This window comes from Equus asinus, chromosome 17 (assembly GCF_041296235.1).
Source record: "Equus asinus isolate D_3611 breed Donkey chromosome 17, EquAss-T2T_v2, whole genome shotgun sequence".
Lineage (NCBI taxonomy): Eukaryota > Metazoa > Chordata > Mammalia > Perissodactyla > Equidae > Equus > Equus asinus.
The window spans coordinates 39886589-39899193 of NC_091806.1; positions in this window are offsets into that span (position 1 = coordinate 39886589).

Consider the following 12605-nt stretch of genomic DNA (forward strand, 5'->3'; position numbering starts at 1 on the left):
AAGGAGCCAAGTTCCTAAGCCCGCAGATCTGCTGCCAGCCCCCTCCGGCTTGCTTCCTGCTGCTGGGGCACTGAGCTGGGGGCCTGGCTACACGGTGGAGGTGGGAGGGGTGTCTCAGAAAGCTGCGAGTCCTGGCCTCTCAAAAGGCATTGTTCAGGCTTTCTCTCTGGCTCCCTGGGATGCTGAGCTGCTGGGAAGTTCCCACCAGCCACTGTGGTTTCCTGGAAACTTCTGGAGAGCCATCCAAGAAAGGATCTGCCCACAGGCCCCTGGAGACACAACTCCTCTCTCCTCCCCGCACCCAGGGAAGATCCTCTGCCCGCTCCCCTGAGTGAAGGCCTTCAGGGACAATGATAACAAGCAGGAGTATGATTGCGGTTTAGGGAATGCTTTGAGAGTGCCAGGCCATTTTTACACACTATATCTCATTTAGTTCTTTCAACAAGTCTAAGAAGTATTCTGTTGGTTTTATAGATGAGGAAACAGGAGCAAGGAGGCTGAGTAACTTCCAAGGGGTCACACCTGCCAAGAAGTGACTCAGCCACAATTCCCACTTGTCCCCTACCTCAGGCCCAATGCCCCATCCCCTGGAGGGTAAAGCCCACGGTCTGCAGCACAGCACATAGGGCTGTGTGGGGCTGGTCCCCACAAGTACTCCTCTCCTTCTAATGCTTTGGCCACACTGCATCCTCTAGACCAACCTTTGCCTGGAAAGTCCTTGTCCTCCCCCGAATCCTCCCTATTCTTCTTGGCTAATTCCTATCACGGCCTTAAGGCTAGTTCCTTCTCGTGGGCTTGCATCTTAGGTAAGGGCTAAGTTCCAAAGTCAGGGGGTAAGGTGAAAATCTCACGTGGGAGGACATCATACCGTTTCTCCAGGAGTCAACTCAGCCAGTGCTCCCTCCAGCAGTGCAACCGACGGCCCTTTCGTCTGTCGAGCATCAGGTGAGGGGGTGACCTGCATTTGGGGGCCATGTCATGTATTAGAATTATCCTCTACATGGCGGTACGCTCTCCCTGCGTAAATGGCCAATTCACACCTCCCATCTCACCTCCACTCTGGCACCAATCTTTGAGCGGGATGGTGGCCTGGTTTGGGGGGCTGGGGCCAAGGAAGCTTCCTGGAGGTGATGACGGTGGTGTCATGTCATATGTGCTTCAACTCGTTTGACTTTAATGATGTGAGTTCGGCAAAAAGACACCAAGAATATAAAGCCATGCTTGCAGACGATAATGCCAAATTTAAGAAAATGCTTAAATTCCCTTGAAGAGAAGAAAAGTTTAGGGAGAGCTACTCAAGGGGCTTCAGCTGAGTCTGCAATATACTGTTACTTAAAAGAATAAGAAGCAAATACGGTACAATGTTGAAATCAGACAAAGCTGGGTGGCGAGTATACAGGTCTCTATTACATTATTGTTTGCATTTTCCTTGAAATAATAAGCTTGAAATATTTCACAACTAAAACTAGATTGCCATGGATGTCCTTCTGTGGGGCATTGTGTTTGGGTGAATAATGGACCCCCAAAGATGCGAATGGACCCCCAGGACCTGTGAATGTGTTACTTTACACAGCAAAAGAGAACTTGCGGATACGATTAAGTTAAGAATTTTGAGATGGAGGGGTTATCTGGGCAGGCCCGATGTACTCACAAAGGTCAGACAGGCAGGAACCTCAGAGTCAGGAGATAGGAAGACGGAAGCAGAAGTTGGGGTGGTGTGGTCACGAGTTAAGGGATGTGGGCAGCCCTTAGAAATTGGGAAAGTCAAGGCCGTGATTCTCTCCTAGAGACGCCAGAAGCATCGTGGCAACTGTTGACACCTTTCCAGCTCCTGTAGGACTCATTTCAGACCTCTCACCTCGAGAACTGTAAGATAATAAACCTGTGTTATTTTAAGCTGCTAAGTTTGCGGCAATCTGTTGCAGCAGCCATAGGAAATGAATATAGGCATGGTCAGCAGCTATGCCAACGGGTGGAGAGGCAATTTCTCAAAGCAGGAATAAGAGGCCCAGGGAGGGCCCCCCTCCGACCCAGGATGGCACGGCTGGCGTTCCTGAGTCCTGAATCTCCAGTCCTATGCTTTCACTAGAGTCCAGCCAGCTCTCTCTAACTTCAGCAGGAGAACAAGGATGCCGCAGCCTCATAGAACCAAGAGCTCTGACCTGTGGAGTCAACGTCAACACTTTATCATGGCCTCAAATACCCAGTTCTTACTGGGTTCCGGGTGCCAAGAGACAGGATACTCCTGGTCCGGGGTTTAACTGCCTAGGCCTTCTCTTCTGGGTCTTACAGATGCAAAGACTGATTTTCCAGCAGGTGGACACCCGAGTGCATCTGATCCCTCACCTCGTCCCCTCTACTTCCTTGTTCTACTGCTGCCCTGGAGGTGGCTGGGCAGATAACGGTGGCTTCTCGCCTCCAAGCCAAGTCCACAACTCCGTGAGCACCCAGGCTGCAATGGGGCTGAGTTCCGGGGCACATGAGATGGAGTCCTTTTGGAGATGCCCTGCCCCACTCACCTTAGGAGATTACAGTCTAGTGGGGGCAACTGCGACATGTACCTGGACAGCCATAGAACAAGGCAACATGTGACTGTAGCAGAGTGAGGGATCCAAGATTCCACACTTACTGATTCACTTACTTGTCAAGTCTCCAAAATCATTTCCCAACTGCCCACCCAGACTCGAAACACTGAAAATGTTGGTCCCTTGTCTCAAAGGAGCAAAGAATCTTAGAGAGACAGAAGCACGGGCAAATAAAAGATTTATTAGCAATACCAGGCACAATTGGTAAGGCTGTGACTGTCCTTTCATTGTGGGGACAGCCACAAGGATGCAGCGAAGGGAGAGCAGGGAAGGCTATTCAGGGGAGGTGGGACTCAAGTTGGGTCCTGGAAGACCCTCAGAGCTGGTACTGGAAAAGGCATGGAGGCATTCCCAGCGGTCGGGGATGCAGTCGGAGATTTGAGGGAGAAAGGACAGAATGAGCAAAAGGACGAAGACGCTGACAGCAAAAGGTGTCACAATTACGAGCGGGTCAGGAGCGGCTGGAGTTGGCTGTTGGGGAGGTCAGGTTTTGTGTTGGGAGATAATCTACGTACATTACGTTAAACCCGTGTCAAACCCACGTGTGCCTTTGACGGCATATCCGTGGTGCTGCAGTACCGGCTCACCCTTCACTGGGGACTCTATCAGGGCAGTGGGACGCAGGGACTCAGCTATTCCAGAGCAGCTGGCGAGAGCAGGTGCCCTGAGCAAACAAGATAAGGAGAACGCATCTGACAGGCTGGAGCAGTCTTATAATTATAATTATAATAAACGTGTGCTCGAAGACATAGTTGCGGAGGGCTGATCAGAGGTCGAACAGCATGAGTTGAAGCGATCAGGGTTACCTGAAAGAGCTGAGTAAAGGAGATTGTTCCCAGGAAACGAAAGAGTCACCACCAAGGATTCACACCCAGTCACCTTCCCTGGAGAAGAGAAATGGATCAGAGCTTCAGGAAGAAGCAACCAGGAGTATTTCGTTGCTTACACTGAAATCTGACCGAAGGACAATTTAGAGCCACTGTCGCACAGCCAGAGGGGGCTGCCCTCCTCCCTTGGTTCTCCAGAGGATGGTCGGGAGTAAGACAGTGAAGCAGAGCGGCTGAGCTTACGTGGAGGATTGGGGGGCTCAGGAGCCTGTGTGGAGGAGGTGGGAGGCGGGGACAAGAAGGACAAGGAGAAGAGTGACATTGCATGGAACCAGCTCCAGTATGGATTTAGGATGAAAGCTTAGGGGAAAAAGAAGGGCAGAGAAAGGACGGGTGGATAAGATGTCACTTGAACATGAGAAAGGAAGAGGTCAAGAGGAGAGATAAAAGCTGGAGGCAAGAGTGAAGGATGGGGAAAACATAAAGATAATGAACAGTCACTGAGATGGGGAAAAACAAGATGACAACGCAGAAAGCGAAGGATCAGAACAATGGGTCACGGGAGACAAGAACAAAGGCCCTAGAGCCAGCACAGGCTCCGGGAAGCATTGTACCGCAGTCCCCAGGACTCGGTTACACAAAAGGACTAAGAGCATGGGCCAAACACAGTGACAAGCGCCCTGCTGTCTGGCTGGGCTGGGAAACGGGGCTCTGCAGTTAACCGAATGTTCACTTAGTAAAGTTCTGACACACGGCAAGCCTTAATGCACCAGGTGGGCTTTCTTTGCAGAGCGAGATGTTCAAGGTCTTTCACTCCAATAGGAATGTGAAGAAATCAGGCCACTGAGATGATGACAAGTCTTCATTGAGGTGGGTCTGGAGGCTGGAATATCAAATGGCAGCACTTTTTACCACGACTCTCAAAATGAAAGTCAGAGCCAACTCAATTCCCTGTATTTGATCATTTCTGATAGTTGTACCCGGCCTGGATGGGACTGTCACGTACCTTACAAGGGACAGTGAGACACAGTGGCTGAAGTGCACGCTCTGTGCTCAGTGGCCTGGGCTCGTATCCCTGCTCTGCTGCTTACTGGTAGTGAGAACCTTGGGCTTGGTTTTATGATCTGCAAAATGGGTACAATGATTATACCCACCTCATGGGGTTGTTTTGACTATTAAATGAGGGCATACATGTGATGTGCTTAGAACACTGTCTGGCACATGGAGAGTGCTCACTCTATGTCACTAATTATGATTTATTAGAGTTTATGAGCACAAAATATTAGGACAGACAGTGAAAGGAGGCCCTAAGCTGAGGGAGGGGGAGTTACTTTGGAGTAGGCTGTGTGCATTGCCTACGTGGTGGAGGGGTCAGAGAGATGGGAAGGGGCTTCCTATGGAAGCTGGAGGTTGGGTGTGGCCCTTCCTGGGGTTCGCCAGCATTTCTGATTGAACTAGTTCCAAGAGATGGAACCAACGGCCTCATTCTTTTACCAGGTAATTAGTAACGCTCTGGGCCCGGGCTCTATTGCTCCCTCGCCCTGGAGGTCTGTAATATGGTCCACCTATTTGATATTTGAAGAAACAAAATCAGATTTGGGTTCTGCCACTTGCCGGCATTTTGACCTTCTTTGCCCTCGGTTTTCTCCTCTACCTCAGAGAGCTGTTATGAAGGTCCAGTGAGTAAAGTCAGTAAAGACACGCAAATCTGAATCCCTGATCAACACCATTTACAAAGCTAGGGTGTGGACAGACAGCAGCCCTAACTGTGACATAACAGCTATGACGTTAACGGAGAGAATCTCTGTAAGGTCACATCATTATGGACTAGAGGTGAGGACGGACTTCTTAAAAAAAACTCCCCCCCAAAAAATCATAAGACTCAATAGGGGAATGGACAGGTAAAACCTGGCGGCTGCACTCTATGGATCATCACACAGCCATGAGAAACGGGGTCAACGCGCAGACAGCAACTCAGGTGGACCACGCTAACAATGCTGGAAGAAAGGGCAGTGCACCCTAATTTACATAAACATATCCAACATACATATAAATTAGAATACACACATGGAAAACAACAATTGAAATTTCAAAAGCACAAACAAGGACATATAGGAAACATGTCAGGATGGTCGCTTATAGGGAAAAGGAGAGTGGGAATTGTGATCGAAGGAAATAGCTATTTAAAAAAGGAGTGCAAATCAAGGGTTTAGCACAAAACTGGCGTACAGTAAGCACTCCCTAAGTGTCAGTTATTATTAATTAATTAAAAAAGAATAGTCCCACGATATATGTAAGTGAAGTCATGATGCTGTATGGCTGAAACTTATACAGTACAGTATGTCGATTATATCTCAATAAAACTGGGGGAAAAGAACAGCCCAGAGTGAATGCTATTCCCCAACCACACATCAGGAGGTCCTAAAACGTAAAACTTCTGCTTTGCAAAAAACAACATCAAAAGAATTAGAAGACAAGCCACAAACTGGGAGAAAATATTTGCGAAAGACACATCCTATGAAGGACTGTTATCCAAAATATACAAAGAACTCTTAGCACTCAATAATAAGAAAACAAACAACTCCATTTAAAAATAGGCCAAAGACATTAACAAACACCTCATCTTTGGAGATATACAGACGGCAAATAAGCATATGAAAAGATGCTCCATCTCATATGTCGTTAGGGAAATGCAAATGAAAACAACGAGATTCCACTGCAAAATGGTCCAGCTACTTTGGAAGACAGTTTGGCAGTTTCTTACAAAACTAAACATCCTCTTACCGTATGATCCAGCAATTGTGCTCCTTGGTATTTACCCAAAGGAGTTGAAAACACGTTGACACAAACACCTGCGCATGATGTTTGTAGCACCTTTATTCATACCTGCCAAAACTTGGAAGCAATCAAGATGTCCTTCAGCAGGTGAATGAAGGAATAAACTGTGGCACACTCAGGCAACGGAATATTATTCAGCCCTGTAAAGAAATGGGCTGTCAAGCCATGAAAAGACGTGGAGGAACCTTAAATACGTATTACTAAGTGAAAGAAGCCAATCTGAAAAGGCAGTGTACTGTATGACTCCAGCTATGTGACATTCTGGAAAAGGCAAAGCTATGGGGACAGTAAAAACATCAGTGGTTGCCAGAGGTTGAGAGTCAGGGTGGGGAGGTGAATAGACAGAGCATAGAGGATTTTCAGGGCAGTGAAAATACTCTGTGTGACGTTATAATGATAGATACGTGTCATTGTACATTTATCCAAACCCACAGAATGTGCAAGACCGAGAGTGAACCCTAATGTAAACTGGGGACTTTGGGGAACTATGATGTGTCAATGTCAGTTCACCCTTGGTAAAAAGTGTCCCATCCTGGCGAGTGCTGTTGATAATAGGAGAGGTTATGCCTGCGTGGGGCAGGGGGTATATGGGAAATCTCTGTACCTTCCTCTCCATTTTGTTGTAAACCTAAAAGTGCTCTAAATAAATAAAGTCTTTAAAAGAAAGAAAAAGGAGGCAAGGTCCATATCTGTCTTTCCATGGCCATTTTTCAGGAGCCTAGAACACTGTCTGGCAATGAAGAGGTCTTGAATGACTGAACAAAAGCTAGTTAATGTCAGAGTTGCCTGCAGAACACTCAAGTCTTCCACTCAACGAGGAGAAACATTCTGGTCCTCTCCTCAAAGGTCTAAATTAGGATGGCCACATCTTGTATTTAGGCGTCTCCTTTCCTACAATGATCTCAGGGCCCAGAAATACCACCTAGCTGTCCATGCAGCCTCCTCCCGCCCCCCACCCCGCCAACAGTGAGAGAGTCAAACTAGAATTCAAGGCCCTTGCTGTAAAGCAGGTGGTGTTCACCCCTCCCGTGAACTCTGGGGGGTTGTTGATCCAGGAAGGAGTGTAACTCCACGGGCTAAGGGAAGTGAGTCAGCATGTTGCCGCTCATGGATTTCAAAACAGATGAGACGGTCGACTTCACTGTATGAAGAAACACATCTGACAGCTTTGCTCTTACGTCAAGAAAGCTGAAGTCGGCTGGGGCCTTCTGCACTCAGCAGACAGCCACAGGACGGCGTGATGAGGTTTGTTTTGGCCACACCTCTCCCAGCAGTGACAGAGCAAGCCAAAGGGAAAAGCCCAGACACCATGACTGGCAGAAAAGTAGCCATTTGGGGGAACTATTTTGCATTTTACAAAACCATGTTTTCAACACATAAGGCAGGGCCTTCAGGTCACTGTGTGTCCACAGACCAAACCAGCTCCTGGTTAATGGCTCCTGACCGCGAGAAACAGCGGAATGCCGCCTGGTCCGTGATCCTTCCTTGTGAAACCATCACTGTGGGGCCTGGCCTTCCCTGGCTCTTTTTAAGGTCCCTCTGCTGCAGCGCCCCCTTTGTGCATGGAGGCCACAGTCTATTTGATCTTTAGAGCAGTGGTGTTCAACCTTGGGTACATATAGAATCATCTGGAGAGCTTTTAAAAAAATCCAAATACCCAAGTCACATCTCTACCAATGAACCCAGAACCTCTGGGAGCTGGGTGTGGCCTCAGGATTTGTTAAGCTCCGTAAGGTGGTCTCAATGTGCTGCTAAGGCTGAGCGGCACCACTTCTCAGTCCTGCTTATAGGATGTATTCAGTAAAGATTTATTAAAAAGAGCGTGGAAAAGGATTTCTCCAGAGAAAGCCAGTGACAGGGCCCCTGCCCTTGGCATTTTATTGGGCCGGATTATAATTAAGGATCACCCACTCAAGGCACTGGCCTGCTGGCCCTCACCTCCATGGGTCCCAGGGGAAAAGGGCTTTGCTGAGAGCACGAATGGGACCCAAGGACCAAGAAACTCAACAGTCACCTGAGCCTTAGTATTGTTCCTCGCGTACCTGCCATAACCCTGGTGCTAACCTAAGGGGACGCCACCAGAACCCACTTCTGTAGCTCCCCAGTGGGCATCCAGCTTCTGGGGAAACTGTTTTCAGCGCAGCAGTGCACAGGGTTAGGATGGTGGGGTCGGGAGCTGCAGCCAGAGTTCCAGCAGAATCGGGGAGCCCCTCTGCTTAGAGCTCCCACTGCTTCTCCTCTGGCTTCCCTTGACTCCATCATCAAGGATATTTGTTCCATATCTCTCCTGGTGCACAACAAGGATAGAATTGGACTTAAAGGGGAAAAGATAACTTACTGTATCAGAAGGTTCGAGGGGGGAGCAAGTTTGAGCCCTATCTCCCAGAGGTATGGGGCAGACAATAATCGTCACATCCGTTTGGCTCTCCTCTCTAGAGAAACTGTCCAGAGAGCTGAGACCAGAGATAACAACAGTTAATAGTTTTGTTTTTTAAAAATTTTTATTGAGTTTATGATAATTTACAATCTTGTGAAATTTCAGTTGTACGTTATTGCTTGTCGGTCGTGTTGTAGGTGCACCCCTTCACCCTCTGTGCCCACCCCCCACCCCCCTTTCCCCTGGAAGCCACTAATCTGTTCTCTTTGTCCACATATTTAACTTCCACACATGAGTGGAGTCATACAGGGATCGTCCTTCTCTATCTGGCTTATTTCACTTAACATAATACCCTCAAGGTCCATCCACGTTGTTGTGAATGGGACGATTTTATTCTTTTTTATGGCTCAGTAGTATTCCATTGTATATATATATATATACCATATCTTCTTTATCCAATCATCAGTTGATGGGCACTTAGGTTGCTTCCAGGTCTTGGCTATTGTAAAGAATGCTGCAATGAACATAGGGGTGCATGGGACTTCTGGAATTGCTGATTTCAAGTTCTTTGGGTGGATACCCAGTAGTGGGATGGCTGGGTCATAAGGTATTTCTATTTTTAATTTTTTGAGAAATCTCCATACTATTTTCCATAGTGGCTGCACCAGTCTGCATTCCCACCAGCAGTGTATGAGGGTTCCTTTTTCTTCACAACTTCTCCAAAATTTGTTACTTTTTGTTTTGGTTATTTTTGCCTTTCTAATGGGTATAAGGTGATATCTTAGTGTAGTTTTGATTTGCATTTCCCTGACGATCAGTGAAGATGAACATCTCTTCATGTGCCTATTGACCATCCATATATCTTCTTTAGAGAAATGTCTGTTCATGTCCCCTGCCCATTTTTTGATTGCGTTGTTTGATTTTTTTGTTGTTGAGTTGTGCGAGTTCTTTATATATTATGGATATTAACCCTGTGTCAGATATATGACTTGCAAATATTTTTTCCCAATTAGTGGGTTGGTTTTTTTGTTTCAATCCTGTTTTCCCTTGCCTTGAAGAAGTTCTTTAGTCTGATGACATCCCATTTGTTTATTCTTTCTATTGTTTCCCTTGTCTGAGAAGACGTGGTGTCCAAAAAGATCCTTTTAAGACTGATGTCAAAGTGTGTACTGCCTGTCTTTTCTTCTAGAAGCCTTATGGTTTCAGGTCTTACTTTTACGTCTTTGATCCATTTTGAGTTTATTTTTGTGAATGGTGAAAAAGAATGGTCAATTTTCATTCTTTTACATGTGGCTTTCCAGTTTTCCCAGAACCATTTGATGAAGAGACTTTCTTTTCTCCATTGTAGGCCCTCAGCTCCTTTGTCGAAGATTAGCTGTCCATAGATGTGTGGTTTTATTTCTGGGCTTTCAATTCTGTTCCATTGATCTGTGCATCTGTTTTTGTACCAGTACCATGCTGTTTTGATTACTGTAGCTTTGTAGTATGTTTTGAAGTCAGGGATTGTGATGCCTCCAGCTTTGTTCTTTTTTCTCAGGATTGCTTTAGCAATTCGAGGTCTTTTGTTGCCCCATATGAATTTTAGGATTATTTGTTCTATTTCTGTAAAGAACGTCCTTGGGATTCTGATTGGGATTGCATTGAATCTGTAGATTGCTTTAGGTAGAATGGACATTTTAACTATGTTTATTTTTGCACTCCATGTGCATGGAATGTCTTTCCATCTCTTTATGTCATCATCCATTTCTTTCAGGAAAGTCTTGTAGTTTTCGTTATATAGGTCTCTCACTTCCTTAGTTAAATTCACCCTGAGGTGTTTTATTCTTTTTGTTGCAATTGTGAATGGTATTGTGTTCTTGAGTTCTTTTTCTGTTAGTTCGTTATTAGAGTATAGAAATGCTACTGATTTATGTAAGTTGATTTTATCCCCTGCCACTTTGCCGTAGTTGTTGATTATTTCTAATAGTTTTCCAATGGATTCTTTGGGGTTTTCTATGTATAAGATCATGTCATCTGCAAACAGTGAGAGTTTCACTTCTTCACTCCCTATTTGAATTCCTTTTATTCCTTTCTCTTCCCTAATTGCTCTGGCCCAAACCTACAGTGCTATATTGAATAAGAGTGGTGATAGTGGGCATTCTTGTCTCGTTCCTATTCTCAGGGGGATGGCACTTGGTTTTTGCCCATTGAGTATGATGTTGGCTGTGTGTTTGTCATATATGGCCTTTATTATGTTGAGGTAATTTCCTTCTATCCCCATTTTGTTAAGATTTTTTTGTCATAAATCGCTGTTGGATCTTGCCAAATGCTTAATCTGCATCTTTTGAGATGATCATGTGGTTTTTATTCCTCAATTTGTTGATGTGGTGTATCATGTTGATTGATTTGTGGATGTTGAACCATCCCTGTGTCCCTGGTATGAATCCCACTTGATCATGATATATTGCATCCTTTTGATGTATTGCTGAATTTGGGTTGCCAAAATTTTGTTGGGAATTTTTTCATCTATGTTCATCAGCGATATTGGTCTGTAGTTCTCCTTTTTCATGCTGTCCTTGTCAGGCTTTCATATTAGAGTAATGTTGGCCTTGTAGAATGTGTTAGGAAGTGTTCCATCCTCCCTAAGTTTTTAGAATAGCTTGAAAAGTATAGGTATTAAATCCTCTCTGAAAGTTTGGTAGAATTCCCCAAGAAAGCCATCTGGTCCTGGGGTTTTATTCTTTGAGTGCTTTTGATTGCTGTTCCAATCTCTTTGCTTGTGATTGGCCTGTTCAGATTGTCTGCTTCTTCTTGATTCAGCTTTGGGAGGTTGTAGGAGTCTAAGAATTTATCCATTTCCTCTAGGTTAACCATTTTGTTGGCATATAGGTTTTCGTAGTATTCTCTTATAATCCATTGTATTTCTGTGGAGTCTGTTGTTATTTCTCCTCTTTCATTTCTGATTTTGTTTATTTGAGCTTTCTCTCTTTTTTCCTTTGTTAAGTCTGGCTACGGGTTTGTCAATTTTATTTATCCTCTCAAAGAATCAGGTCTTTGTTTCATTGATCCTTTCTACTGCCTTTTTTGTTTCAATAGCATTTATTTCTGCACTGATTTTTATGATTTCTCTCCTTCTTCTGACTTTGGGCTTTGTTTGTTCTTCCTTTTTCTAATTCAGTTAGGTGTAATTTGAGATTGCTTATTTGGAATTTTTCTTTTTTGATAAGGTGTGCCTGTATTGTGATGAATTTCCCTCTTAATAAAGCTTTTGCTGTATCCCATATGAGTTGGTATGGCATGTTATCATTTTCATTTGTCTCCAGATATTTTTTTATTTCTCCTTTAATTTCTCCAATGATCCATTGCTTGTTCAATAGCATATTGTTTAGTCTCCACATCTTTGTCCCTTTCTCAGCTTTTTTCTTGTAATTAATTTCTAGCTTTATAGCATTATGATTGGCAAAGACGCTTGTTATTATTTCAATTTAATTTATTATTTTAATGTAAAATTTATAGAGGCTTGCCTTGTTTTCCAACATGTGGTCTATCCTTGAGAATGTTCCATGTGCACTTGAGAAGAATGTATATTCTGCTGTTATTGGGTGGAGTGTTCTATATATGTCTATTAAGTCCAACTGTTTTAGCTTTTCACTTAATTCCACTGTTTCTTTGTTGATTTTCTGTCTGGATGATCTGTCCAGTGATGTGAGTACAGTGTTGAGGTCCCCTACTATTACTGTGTCATTTTTAAAATCTTCTTTTAGGCTTGTTAATAGTTGCTTTATGAACTTTGGTGCTCCTGTGTTGGGTGCATAGATATTTATAAGCATTATTTCTTCTTGATGGAGTGTCCCTTTGATCATTATATATTGCCCCTCTTTGTCTGCCTTATCTTGAAATCTACTTCATCTCATATAAGTATTGCGACTCCTGCTTTCTTTTATTTGCCATTAGCTTGGAGTATCGTCTTCCACCCCTTCACTCTGAGCCTGTATTTGT